Source organism: Phacochoerus africanus, chromosome 10 (assembly GCF_016906955.1).
Source record: "Phacochoerus africanus isolate WHEZ1 chromosome 10, ROS_Pafr_v1, whole genome shotgun sequence".
Classification (NCBI taxonomy): Eukaryota; Metazoa; Chordata; class Mammalia; order Artiodactyla; family Suidae; genus Phacochoerus; species Phacochoerus africanus.
Window position 1 is genome coordinate 30,122,252 of NC_062553.1, and position 14,044 is coordinate 30,136,295.

Below are 14,044 nucleotides of genomic sequence, written 5' to 3' on the forward strand. Positions count from 1 at the left end.
GAAGCACAATGATGATTCTCTAGATGCCATGCATAGACAGCTAATGCCAGGCTTCCTCAGTGCTAATGACTGTTAAATGCCTAAAGGTCAGAATAAAAGCTTAACCAGCTACCAGCTATGTGACTTTTAAAATAATAAAAGAACTTTTAAAATAATAAAAGAACTATATCCTGCACCTACAACCCCCTCCTCACTTGATGTAATCCTAAAGAGCACAATAAAAGCAGTACAGTTTCCTTCGACCCCCCCCAAAAAAAAAGCAGTATGGTTTCTTGAGGCAGCGCTCTTGAAGCGGCCCTCAGGTCTCTTGGTCCCTGATACCTTGAGTCCCCAGGTTCCCACCTTTAATTAAGATAAATGTCTCTGTGTCTTGTTTTATGTTAACTTTTTCTTAAGTTTCACAGCATCTGTTCTTCAGCTGGCACCTGCTGAGCTGGTCTCGGCACTATCTTATCCCACTCACTAAAAATTTACTCTAAATGGATTAAAGACTCAACTATAAGAACTGAATCATAAAACTCCTAGAGAAAAAAAAAAAAAAGTAAAAACGCTCCCCAGTCTTAGAAATGATTTTTTGAATCTGATACCCAAAACATAAGCAATAAATAGAAAAATAAATAAGTGGGGCTACATGAAGCTAAAAATCTTCTGCACAGCAACAGAAATAATCAATAAAATGAAAATTCAACCTACAGAATAAGAGAAAATATTTATAAACCATTTCATCTGGCAAGGGGTTAATATTCAAAATAATAAGGAACTCATACAACTCTGTAGCAAAAACAAATTTTAAAAATAATTTTATTTAAAAAATGGACAGAAGACCTAAATAGATACATTTCCAAAGAAAACAGATAGACATCCAACAGGTGCATGAAAAGATGTTCAACATCACTAAACATCAGAAAAATACAAATCAAAGTCATAGCGAGATATTACCTTACATCTGTTAGAATGGCTATTATCAAAAAGACAGATAATCTGTTGTGGCTCAGTGGATTACAAATCTGACTTGAGGATGCGGGTTCAATCCCTGGCCTCACTCAGTGGGTTAAGGATTCAGCATTGCCATAAGCTGTGGTGTAGGTCACAGATGTGGCTGGGATTCTGTGTTTCTTTGGCTGTGGTGTAGGCCAGCAGCTGCAGCTCCAATTCAATCCCTAGCCTGGGAATTTCCATATGCCATGGGTGCAGCCCTAAAAAACAAAACAAAACTTCCAGATGTAAGACAAACAGGCTCTGGGGATCTATTGTGCAGCCTGGTGCTTTTGGGGAGATGGCTCGGATCGTCAGTGTCAGAAAATGAGTCACATGAACACGGGGAGATCTCGACAAGGCTCTTTATTTCTGCAGAAGGGCGCAGGTACTCAAAAAGCGCACGCACAGAAAAGACGTTATCCCTAACGCAGGTGATGTACCTGTCCCCTTCCCATTGGTCAGGTCAGGGCGACATTCTTCCCGGTTGGCTAATTTGAAGCAAATTGTTACTGGGAGAAGAGGGAAGAGGAGGGGCTGCAAAATGGAGTAAGGGAGATTGCCTTTGATAGAAAAGATATTATGTTACTTTCCACAGTGCCTATAGTTAACCATACTGTATAATATACTTGAAAGTTGTTAAGAGAGTAGATAGTAAGTATTACCACCCCACCCACACTAAAAGGAAATTATGTCAAGTGATGGATGTGGGTAACTAACCTTATCGTGGTAATGTCTTTGCAATACATATGGGTGTTAGATCGTCACGTTGTAGACCTTAAACCTGCACAATGTGATATGCCAATTATACCTCAATAAGACTGGAAAATACAAAGAACTGGGCAAGAGGTAGGGAGGGACTTGAGGCGGCACATTGCATCCTGAGTGGTGTAAGCCATGCAACAGTATTTGTAAATGGTAAGAACACTAGCAAGTACATTCATCAGAAATTGCAGTTTGTATATATCATACTCCATTAGGTCAACGTGTTAGAGAGTTGAGCAATGAGAATAAGAGAAACTACTATTTTATACTATAGTATAAAGTCATCTGTTAAAACAAGTAGCCCACAATGAACATATAACATAGAGGAACACTTAGGCAATAAATAACATTGCATCAAAATTTACAAGGTAATCATGCTGAAAATACAAGGATACATTGATAGTGAATGTAGGAGAAAATGTCCCAATAAAAAGGTAGAAAGGAGAGATCCCGGCCACGGTGACTAAGCAAAGTCCAGCCAACTGCCCTAACCACCCTCCCCCACACATCTGCTTCTGTGAACTTGTTTCTGCACCTACTCCCTCGCCTGACCTCACTCCGGTCCAACCAGCCAAGCATGGACCCGGAAGAGGTAGCCCATAAAAGCCTTGTGAAACCCTTCTTCGGGGCTCAGACTCCGGAGAGCGATCTCCTCTGAGCCCGCCGGCGAAATAAACCTGAGGTCTCCAACTCTCCGAGTGCTAGCTGGGTTTCTCACCCCATAAAAGAGCTGATCCACTGCAGCCACAGAGCTGCTGGAGCTGGGACACGACAGCCACAGGGCTGTCGCCAGAGCTGATACGCTGTGACGCAGAGCTGCTGAGCAGCTGCCGTAACATGAAAGTATTCAATGTATTTCTCTGGGTCATAGATCAAGAAGCAAAAAATAAACATTCATGTAATATTTACTAAAATTGATTGTTTCTTAGGTAAATAAATGTTTAAATAAACACCCCAAAGCAGAAATTGTTAAAGGAATACTTCTATTTCTATTTCTTTTCTTTTTTTTTAGGGCCACACCCACAACACCTGGAGGAATAGCTCCCCAAAACCCCTATAGGACAATAGAGAAGGGCGGCTCTTCTTCCCCCTCCCAGTAACCCTGGGAGCTATCTGCTTTCCTTTAATAAAAACTTTGCTTGCTTGCTGCCTGTGTGTTCATGGAGTTCATTCTTCAACTACTGTGAACAAGAACCCAGACTCCGGTACCATCTTTATGGCATCAGTGGCAATGCCAGATCCTCAACCCACTCACTGAGCGAAGCCAGGGATCAAACCTGAGTCCTCACAGATAATAGTTGGATTCATTACCACTGAGCCAAAATGAGTATTCGCAAAATAAAACTTTTAAAATTACCTTTAAATTTTTTTCTAAATATATTCCAGATCAAAAAAAAAAAAAAATCACATTTTCAGGAGTTCCCATTGTAGCTCAGTAGGTTAAGAACATGACATAGTATCTGTGAGGACTCAGGCTTGATCCCTGATCTCGCTCATTGGGTTAAGGATCCAGCATTGCTGCAAGCTGTGATGTAGGATCTGGTGTTTCCACAGCTGTGACAAAAGCTGCCAGCTGTGGCTCCAGTTCGACCCCTGGCCTGGGAATTTCAATATGCTGCAGGTGTGGCTATGAAAAAGAAAAAAAAATCACATTTTAAAATACAAATATTAAAAATTATGAGTCAGCAGGGTGATGTGCTCATGCTCCATCCTCCTCCTCTTGCTCTAAATCCCCAAAATGATGAAACACACACACACACTGAAAAGCAGGAAGCTAAGCCTTTAGGGGAACTGAAACCAAGAGAAGTCTCTGCAATCCACAAGCAGATTTGGACTATGATAAACAGAATACTAGCCTCCAAGAGATGTCTACTTCCTAATCCCAGAATTTGTAAAATGCTGTAACATGGAAAAAGGGAATTAAAGTTGCAGATGGTATTAAGGTTGCTAATCAGCTGACCTTAAAATTATTCAGGTTGGTCTAATGTAACCACAAGTGTCCCTAAAAGTGGAAGATGGAGACAGAAGAGGTCAGAGTGATGAGATTCGAGAAAGACTTAACCTTCCTTGAAGAAGATGGCCATGAGCCAAGGAATGTAGGTGGCCTCTTAAAGCTCAAAAAGTAAGTAAGCAGATTCTCCTCAAGAGCCTCTAGAAGCAATGCAGCCTGGCCAACACCTTGACTTAAACCCAGCAAGACCTATGCTGGACTAGTAGCCTACAGAACTGCAAGATGATAAAGCATGTTTGCGGTTGGTTTGTTTTTTGTTGGGGGTGGGGGGGCATGCCCACAGCATGTGGAAGTTCCTGGGTCAGGGATCAAACTCACGCCGCAACAGGGACCCCAGACGCTGCAATGACAATGCCAGATCCTTAAGCCGCTGTGCAACAAGAGAACTCCTAAAACGTGTTTTTTAAGCCACCAAGTTCATGGTAATTGGTAACAGCAGCAATGCAAAATTAATACAGATTAATTTGGTCCATGCTTCCAACAAGCTGGCTGTTGGAAAATAGACCAACAAGCAGTTTGACATGGAGCCTCAACCATAATTTGGGTTGTGTGACCAAGAAGCATGAAGTTTCTACAAAGCAAAGACTGTGATAGAAAGGAACCAAACTCAAGATATGAAAGGCATTAACATCCAAGGAGACAGACATAAAAGAGCAGCATAGGCATTTATAATAGACAGCTATCCTAGGAGAGGTAAGATTCTAAAAAAGAATGGAGTAAGAATCATGAAAAATTAAAATATAACAGTTGAAATGGAAAACTCTTTGGATGAGCTGAATTGCAGAATGGCACCACTCCTGTGAGAATTAGTGAGATAGAAGACCAAAAAGAGGAATTTCCCCAAAATACAGTCCAAGAGGTCAAAAGAGATGAAATATATGAAAGAAATGCTAAAAGACGTGGAAGACGGACCCACTATTGTGAACTACTAATGAACAGAACTATCCTCTGAAAAAGAAACTGACTCCAAAAAAATTAAAAATGGGAATCAAGAAGGAATACTTTGCAAAGAAAGTAGAACATTTATTGTAAAGTCTCAAAAAGGATTGATGACAAAAAGTTTAATAACAATCTGGAATTTAAATTGCCAGTGATCACAAGGGAGCTAGTGAATAGGAGAGGGAGAGGGAGAGAGTGGGCTAAAAGCATGTTAAGATCCTGGTTGAGAAGAAGCAATAGATTAACAACTCAAGATTCTGTTACAAAAATATGTTTAAGTGTGTATATTACAAAACTAAGAGCAAGTATTATAAAATACAAATGAAGAGATTAAATTCCAATTATTTGGTCTTGGGGAGATGCTCAGATTGAAGAAATCGAAATCAATCTAGCTCAGTGCTGAAGGAATAATACTCAATGATTAATTTGATGTTTCTGGGATTGAAAGAATGGGTTATTATCAGCAGATATATGACAATAACACAGAAATAGAAAAAGGAGAAAAAAAAGATGAGCATCTCCATGGACATTAAAAATTCACTTGACAAAAATCAGCATTCATCTTTGACTAAAAACATGTTAAAGTACACATTTAAAAAGTACTTTAAAAACTTGATAAAGAATATGTCAAGTATCCAACTTAAACCAATATCCCACCCCCAAAGCATTTCCATTAAAATCAACCTCAAGGATGCTCACTATTATTTAACAATGGTTCTAGCCATTGTAATTAAGGGGGCAAATAAGAGACAGAAATATTAGAAGGGAGGAAATAAAATTAGCATTATTTTTAGATTATATGATTGTCAAAGTGAAAAATCCAGGAGAAGTGACTGAAAAACAGTTATAACCAGTGAAAGAGTAAATAGCAGGACCAGTACCAAATAAGTTATTTTTAAAAAAGAAATCAGCTTGTCCAAAAATAGGTTGTCAAATAAATTATAGTATCTCCATATAATTAAATATTTCTGTGTGACCTTTATAAATAATGAAAATCTAATTCCATGGAAAATTGATCACTATATGTGACAAAAAGTAGTTTACAAAAGGTATAGCAGTTAATACATACACATGCATGTGGAAAAATTAGTAAGATACATACCAGGATATTAACAGTAATTAACTTTACATGGTAAAACTATAAAGAGGTTTTATTTTCCTCTTAGTTGTTACCTGTGCTTTTCAAATTTTCAACATTTAATATTAAGTAGATCTATAAACCAACAATGGAAAAAATAAAAATCCTTTTAAAAAAACATTTTGTACACCTTAAACAAATATATGTCTATATTTCAATAAAACTGGAAAAATACATAAAAGAAAATAAAACTTATTCCTAAATAATCTCAAAAAAATTAAAAAAAATAAAATTAAGTAGAGCACATTATTTGCTCAGAAAATTTACCTCCGTAAATCGAGAGTCAATAATATGAATGCCAATCTCAAAAAATAAAAATAAAAAAATGCATATTAAAGCAACACAGGATATAACATCTAAGTGAAACTTCTGATATTGGATTGGATCTTAATTTAGACAGACCTGCTATAAAAGTTATTTGAATAACACGGTGAGAAAGGATTTTAAGATGGACCAGGTATTAGACTCTATTAGGAAATAAATGCTAATTTTTGATAATGTTATTTGGCTATAGGAAAATGCACTTTTTTTAGAGATATAGAATTAAAGCATTTAGAAATGAAATGTCAGAATGCCTATAATTTCAGATATTTAAGCATAAAAAGATAAAGTGAATCAAATGGGAATGGTTTCTTAAATATTTTTTAAAGGTATGATTATTTTCACCTACCAATTTGGGAAAATCCAAAAACATAATGCCCAGTGTTGATAGGTGGAACTAAAATGACTCATTTACTGCCGGCAGGAATGAAAAATTAGTACCACCTTTCTGAAGGGCAATTTGTTCACATTTGTAAATTCCTTAAAAATATGCTTACTCTTATTTTAGGAATTCCACCTCTCAGAATTTTATTATTAAGGAATACACATAAAAATATTACTATGAGGATGCTGCTCATAAAATGATGAAATACTGGAAAAAAATGATAAGGACTAGTGTTTAATCAGTTATGGTACACCCATACCATGATGTAGCATGCAGCCTCAACTATTGCCTTTTTAAAAAATAATGTTATATGAATAATGGAATATAAGATTGTTTCCATAAAATTTTAAAAATGAAAAATAAGTAAATTAAGTGTCACCACCCCACCAAGAAAAAAAGATCATGTGTATGGTAGGACTCTAATTTTGTAAAATATGATTAAAACCTGACATACACACAATGCCTAGGGGAAAAAAAGAATGGGGGGAAATATATAAAATGCAACTAGTGGTTACCTCTGGATCTCTAAATCACAGACGAATGTAATTTCCTTCCTCATACTTTTGTATATTTCCAAAATTTGTAACTTCTTAACATCTTTTATAAGTTGAAAGGCTTGTCTTAAAATACAGCTAATGTAAAATATTTTATTTTATTATTTATTTATTTATTTGTTTTTTTAGGGCCACACCCACGGCATATGGAAGTTCCCAGGCTAGGGCTCAAACTGGACCTGCAGCTGCCACCCTACACCACGGCCACAGCAACGGCCAGATCTGAGCCACGTCTGTGACCTACACCACAGTTAATGGCAATGCCGGATCCTTAACCCACTGAGCGAGGCCAGGGATGGAACTTGTGTCCTTATGGATGCTAGTCGGGTTCGCTACTGCTGAGCCATGACAGGAACTCCTAAAAATACTTTATATTTAAAGAAATACACTTGTATTATTTGTATAAAGAGAGAGAGAACGTCTTTCACGTGGTACTAGGTAATTGACATCCCTGAGTGCGAACCCACTCAGTGGTTTCTGGACGGTGTGTGTGTTCAGGGTACTGAAACTTAGCACTAGGTGGGAAAGTTGTTCAGACTCCCTTCTATCACTCTGCCTCCAAAACATTAATATTCCTCCCCAGTCATTTATACCCTCAGGCGCTTCCTAGTGTTTACATTTAAGCCCGGAGCTTCTCTACTTAAGCAATGAAGTCCTACTTGTACAGCGCAGGGAACTCTTACCCAGTGTCTTGCAACAGAACATGATTGAAGATGATAGGAGAAAAAAAATCTATATATATGTATGATTGGGTCACTCTGCTGTACAGCAGAAATGGACACAACATTGTAAATCAACTATAATTTCTTTGTAAAGGAGAGAAAGAAGGGAAATGAGAGCGGAAGATTAGAGAGTTCACTTTTTTAAAAAAAAGGAAGTGAAAAAAGATAAAAGGTAAAAGGTGTTTTGTTTTTCCTTTAATGCTTCAAATGAAAGGGCGGTGAGGGGGGAGACAGAGGAGGCTCTATATCAAGGGGGAAAAAAGGATGATGGATAGAATCTATGAAAATTGAAACCCTGAAAAAGGAAAAACCAGAAAAACACCGTGCAATTCCTGAGCAAATCAACAAATATGCTAGAGAAATACTGCTTTATTTGTTAGAGTTTAGGTGAGAAAGTTGAGTAAAGCAACTCCTGGGCCAGTTCTGCCACTTCCTCCGTTAATAAATGTTTATTCAGGGTGTAGTATGTGCCAGCACTGAAGTGGACCTTAGCTAGGGACCTAAATACCAATAGCACCGGCATAATTCCTGCTTTCAAAAGCTTGTAAATTAGTGACAGACACAAATAAACAATTATAGAACCATGTGACAGGGAGGATCAAATACTCATGTCTACTATAAAAATACATAACATTTGATAGGTGCCATATTAGCGCCACAAACCAAACGTTACTAAAAACAAGGAACTAGGGAAAAGTGAAAAGAGAAAATGTAAGAGACAAAAACAGAGGAAAGAAAAAGCATTTTAGTTATTTTCCTTAACTATGACAAGAGCTCGTTATTTTGATATCTTTCAATTATAGCCGTATCTTTATCGTTCTTGTATTATTTAAAGGACATTTGCAACATTCAAAAGCAAAACTAAAAAACCTGAAAGTCATTTTGCAAAAACTTCAAAGAAACGTTACCTATTTCCTGCACAATCGTTAGTATTTTCTTGCTTATTTGGAGTAATGATTCCAGAATATGAAAAAGCCACAAAAACCTTTTCACTTACCAAGATTTCTTTCTCAGAAGAGAAAATAACTTTTCCTCGGGGGAGAAGAAAATGCAAGTCCTTACTTTAAGTAAAGCAATACCATAGAAACTGTTTTGCGCCATCTGTCGGACGTTACTGGAATTACTCCTGCCTACAAATTGCCCCTTCGAAGGTCACGTGTGAAGCAGGTTTTACTGGGCTACAGACTAAAACAGTAATCAAATTTTTAAATTCATATAAACATGAAGCTTATGACAAAGTGTGAAGAAAAATGTTTTTCTAAGATAATATACATCTGTAAGAGTTTTGCAGGCTGACAAATTATCAGCATAATGGAAAGTTATTCAATTTTGCCTCGTTTCTATTATCACCATATTTAATATTTCCAAAATAATTTCAAATACTATTATCAAGAAATTTTGGAGCATTATTTTAGATACTTCACAATAAAATACTCTTACGTTCGAGAACTGAGTTTTTTATTGTTGTTGATTTTATAATCAACTTTCAGGGATAGTTCAGCAGTTGCCACACCTGGAGGAAATTGCATCCTATTTCTCCAAGTTCTGACCAACGTTTTGGCATTTTTAGATGTTTTCATTTTCAATTCTAGAATAATAAATAACCCTGAGATCCTACGAGCCTAATTAAAAATCAATTTTTGTGTGTGTGTGTGTGTGTGTGTCTTTTTGCTTTTTCTAGGGCCGCTCTTGAGGCATATGGAGGTTCCCAGGCTAGGGGTCGAATCGGAGCTGTAACCACCGGGCAGAGCCAGAGCCACAGCAACGCGGGATCCGAGTCATGTCTGCGACCTACACCACAGCTCACGGCAACGCCAGATCGTTAACCCACTGGGCAAGACCAGGGATCGAACCCACAACCTCATGGTTTCTTGTCGGATTCGCTTCTGCTGCACCACGAGGGGAGCTCCTAAAAATCAATTTTTAAAGGTCATTTGGAATAATTTTAGAACAATATCAACAAAGTTTAATGATACAAAAATAGAATGTCTGGTTAACCAGACACATTTGGCCAGAATACCCTATTTCCAAGACTTTTCTTTAACTGAGGTTCTGTAAAGAACTGAACATCTGAAATAATCATTCTACAGTTAATTCCACTGTCTGGCATTATCTCATCATTAAAAAAATCAAAGTAAAACTCTGCAGTCTGACTCACAACACAGGGGTAAGTATCACTTCTGCTTTCAGAAGGAAGAGAAAGGCCAGCTTCTTACTATTCATTCTTACTCATCAAACCTAACGGGAAGCCTTCTAAGATCCGGAGTCAGGGGCGGTGAGCAAGGAGTGGATGGTCTCTGCTGAATGAGCAGAAGGCTTAGCTAGAGGAGGGCTGGTGTCTGGGACGCTGGGAAACCAGCTTTGTGAACCAGGCAGAGCATAAAGGAATAAGCTACAGCTTTGGGGAATTTCAGGCAACACTGGACCAAAGTCTTTAAGAAACATGCACACAAGAGTTCCTGCTGTGGTGCTGTGGGTTAAGAATCTGACTGCAGTGGCTTGGATCACTGTGGAGGTGCAGGTTTTATCCATGGCCCCCGGGAAGCAGATTAAAGGATCCAGTCTGCGGATGTTGCTGGGTATGTCGTAGCTGTGGCTCAGAGTCAATCCCTCTGAATTTGAGGGATATGGGAACATCATATGCCATAGGTGTGGCCATAAAATTAAAAAAAGAAAAAGAGGAGTTCCCGTCGTGGCGCAGTGGTTAACGAATCCGACTAGGAACCATGAAGTTGCGGGTTCGGTCCCTGCCCTTGCTCAGTGGGTTAACGATCCGGTGTTGCCGTGAGTTGTGGTGTAGGTTGCAGACGCGGCTCGGATCCCGCGTTGCTGTGGCTCTGGCGTAGGCCGGCAGCTGTAGCTCCCATTCGACCCCTAGCCTGGGAACCTCCATATGTCACGGGAGTGGCCCAAAGAAATAGCAAAAAGACCAAAAAAAAAAAAAAAAAGAAAAAGAAAAAGAAATACACACACATGCTCGCAGGCGAACGCACACACATCACTGAAGATTTGGTAACATCACACAGTGACAAAATGCGAGTATTTGGTTACAAACGTTTATTAGGGCATTGCATGATGACACTGGTTTTCTGGAACAAGGGGATGATTCTTATTGAAGCTCTTATAATTCTGACAAATGTCTTTAAGGAAATGACAAAACCCACAAAATCGGGTAATGTGGAAGACAGCATGGCAGTGGCACAAACAAGCAGGCAATGCTGGGCGAACCCCTCACAAGGCCATGTCCATGCTGTGTGGCCTGGGGCAAGTTGCTTAACCTTAAAAGCTCTGTTTATTCATCCATCAAGTGGAAGTGCTTGTGATTTTTAGGGAAGATAATGAATAAAAAGTGGCTGGAATAGTTACTGATACAGAAGACAAGTCATCTTAGTAGGGAATTGTGGAATTCTATGCAAGCCTTACCGGTTTTCTACTGAGGTGGCAAGACTTCAGGATATTTGATTAAATGAAGAAAAGCAAAGGGCAGAGTATGGCGAGTGTGACAGCATTTGCATAAAATCTGGTCTCTCAGACATCTGCAGAAGGTTCCTTCTTGTCAGGAATAAGACACTTATGGAAGAGGGACACAGAGAGAGAAAGGAACAGGCCAACTGCAAACAGAGGCAGAGACTGGGATTTTTGTAGCCATGAGCCAGGGAATACCCAGAACCAACAGAAGCTGGCACCCCTGCCATCACCTTGATTTTGAACTTCGGACCTCCTTAACTGGGAGAGAGGACATTTCGGTTGTTTTAAGCCACCTGATTTTGGAGTATTTGTTATGGCAGCCATAGGGGTCTAATACAAGGCTCTATAGGCTTGTGTGATATATGCATAAAAATCTTTTTCTGAGGGGACACTTAAGAATCCTTTGCCTTTGAGCAAAAGAACCAAGGAAGAGAGAGATTTTTACTCACCATTTTATATTCTTTTGTCCTGTTTGAATTTTTTTTACTACATACATGCATTACTTTTATTTTTTTAAATAAAATAGCATTACAGTAGACAAGATAACATAGTCTAAAGCCAGCAAATACATTATCTCCATACAAACAGAAGCAAAACACTAAAAATTATTTTTACTATACTTGATTTACAATGTTCTGCCAATTTCTGCTGTACAGCAAAGTGACCCAGTTATACACACACACAGACACACACATTCTTTTCCTCATATTATCTTCTACCATGTTCTATCACAAGTGATTGGATATAGTTCCTTGTACTATACAGCAGGACTTCATTGCTTATCCATGCTAAATGTAATAGTTTGCATCTACAAACCCCAAACTCCCATTCCATCCTACTCCCTCCCCTTCCCCCTCAGCAACCACAAGTCTGCTCTCCATGTCTGTGAGCCTGTTTCTGTTCTGTAGATAGGTTCATCTGTGCCATATTTTAGATTCCACATATAAGTGATATCATATGGTATTTGTCTTTCTCTTTCTGATTTAACATCACTTAGTATGAGAATCTCTAGTTCCATCCATGTTGCAGCAAATGGCATTATTTTGTTCTTTTTTATGGCTGAGTGGTATTCCATTGTGTATATATACCACATCTTCCTAATCCAACCATCTGTCAATGGACATTTGGGTTGTTTCCATGTCTTGGCTATTGTGAATAGTGCTGCAATGAACATATGGGTGCGTGTATCTTTTTGAATGAAAGTTTTGCCCAGATATATGCCCAGGAGTGGGATTGCTGGGTCATATGGTAGTTCTATATTCAGTTTTCTGAGGAACCTCCATACTCTTTTCCATAGCAGTTTTACCAATTTACATTCCTACCAACCATATAGAGGGTTCCCTTTTCTCCACACCCTCTCCAGCATTTATTTGTAGACTTATTAATGACAGCCATTCTGACCAATGTGAAGTGGTACCTCATTGTAGTTTTGATTTGCATTTCTCTAATTGTTAGTGATGTTGAATACTTTTTTATGAGCCTGTTGGCCATCCATATGTCTTCTTTGGAGAAATGTCTATTTTTTATTATAGTCTTCTGCCCATTTCTCAGTTGGGTTGTTCGTTTTTTTGCTGTTGAGTTGTATGAGTTGTTTGTATATTTTGGAGATTAATCCTTTGTCAGTTGCATCATTTGCAACTATTTTCTCTCATTCCATAGGTTGTCTTTTTGGGTTTTTTTGTTTGTTTGTTTGTTTGTTTTAGTTTCCTTGGCTGTGCAACATCTTGTAAGTTTGATTAGCTCCCATTGGTTTATTTTTGTTTTTATTTCTATTGCCTTGGGAGACTGACCTAAGAAAATGTTTGTATGGTTGATGTCAGAGAATATTTTGATGATGTTCTTTTCCAGGATTTTATGGTGTCTTGTCTTATGTTTAAGTCTTTAAGCCATTTTGAGTTTATTTTTATGCAGAACATTATTTTAATGATTTTTACTCTATAAAAAACTGCCATGTAGCTTGCAGCTGTGGCTCAGATTCAATCCCTGGCCCAGGAACTTCCATATGCCCTGGGCGCAGCCGTAAAATTAAAAAACAAAAAAACAAAAAAAACCTTGCCTTTCTCTTTCCCTGGAAAATCAATCAATCAATATTTGTGCCTACTAACAACTTTGAACAAGTTATATGAAAATTACCATTGCATAAAATACAAGCAACTATAAATAAAATTGATAAGTTAGATATTAAACATTAATATTAAAGCCAAAATCTGAATTCTTTTAAAAAGCCACATTCTAGGAGAAGGTATTTGTAATATACACAACCATATGTGATATAAAAGGACTAATATCTGAAATATGTAAAGAATTCCTAAAAAATCAGTAATAAAATGACTAACAAACCCAAAGGGGGTGGGATTGGCAAAGGACATAAAGGGATAACAGGATAAAATTAAGACAACCAGGAGGAGTTCCCGTTGTGGCTCAGTGGTTAACGAATCCGACTAGGAACCATAAGGTTGCAGGTTCAATCCCTGGCCTCGCTCAGCGGGTTAAGGATCTGGCATTGCTGTGAACTGTGGTGTGGGTCGCAGACGCGGCTCGGATCCTGCGTTGCTGTGGCTCTGGCGTAGGCCGGCAGCTGTAGCTCCCATTCGACCCCTAGCCTGGGAACCTCCATATGCCATGGGAGCGGCCCTAGAAAAGGCAAAAAGAAAAAAAAAAAAAGACAACCAGGAGATAGCATCACACACCTATGGGATGGACAAAAATGAAAATATCTAATAATACCAAATGTTGGTCAGATGGTGAGGAAGCAGGAGCTCTCAT

At 38.4% G+C, this 14,044-nt stretch overlaps 1 protein-coding gene across 7 annotated transcripts in view; it reads right to left on the reverse strand.

The window, feature by feature from the left end:
* The window catches only part of LOC125137334 (toll-like receptor 6), a 32,711-nt gene extending 23,823 nt beyond the window's left edge, over positions 1 to 8,888 (reverse strand). For 5 of the 7 annotated variants that reach the window (XM_047798008.1, XM_047798002.1, XM_047798005.1 and 2 more), the window contains exon 1: positions 8,808 to 8,888. The gene's annotated coding sequence lies outside the window, so the exon portion shown is untranslated. The remainder of the gene's footprint in view (positions 1 to 8,807) is intronic. The other 2 variants (XM_047798003.1, XM_047798011.1) reach the window with 2 other exon arrangements.
* Between the last annotated feature and the right edge of the window lie 5,156 nt (positions 8,889 to 14,044).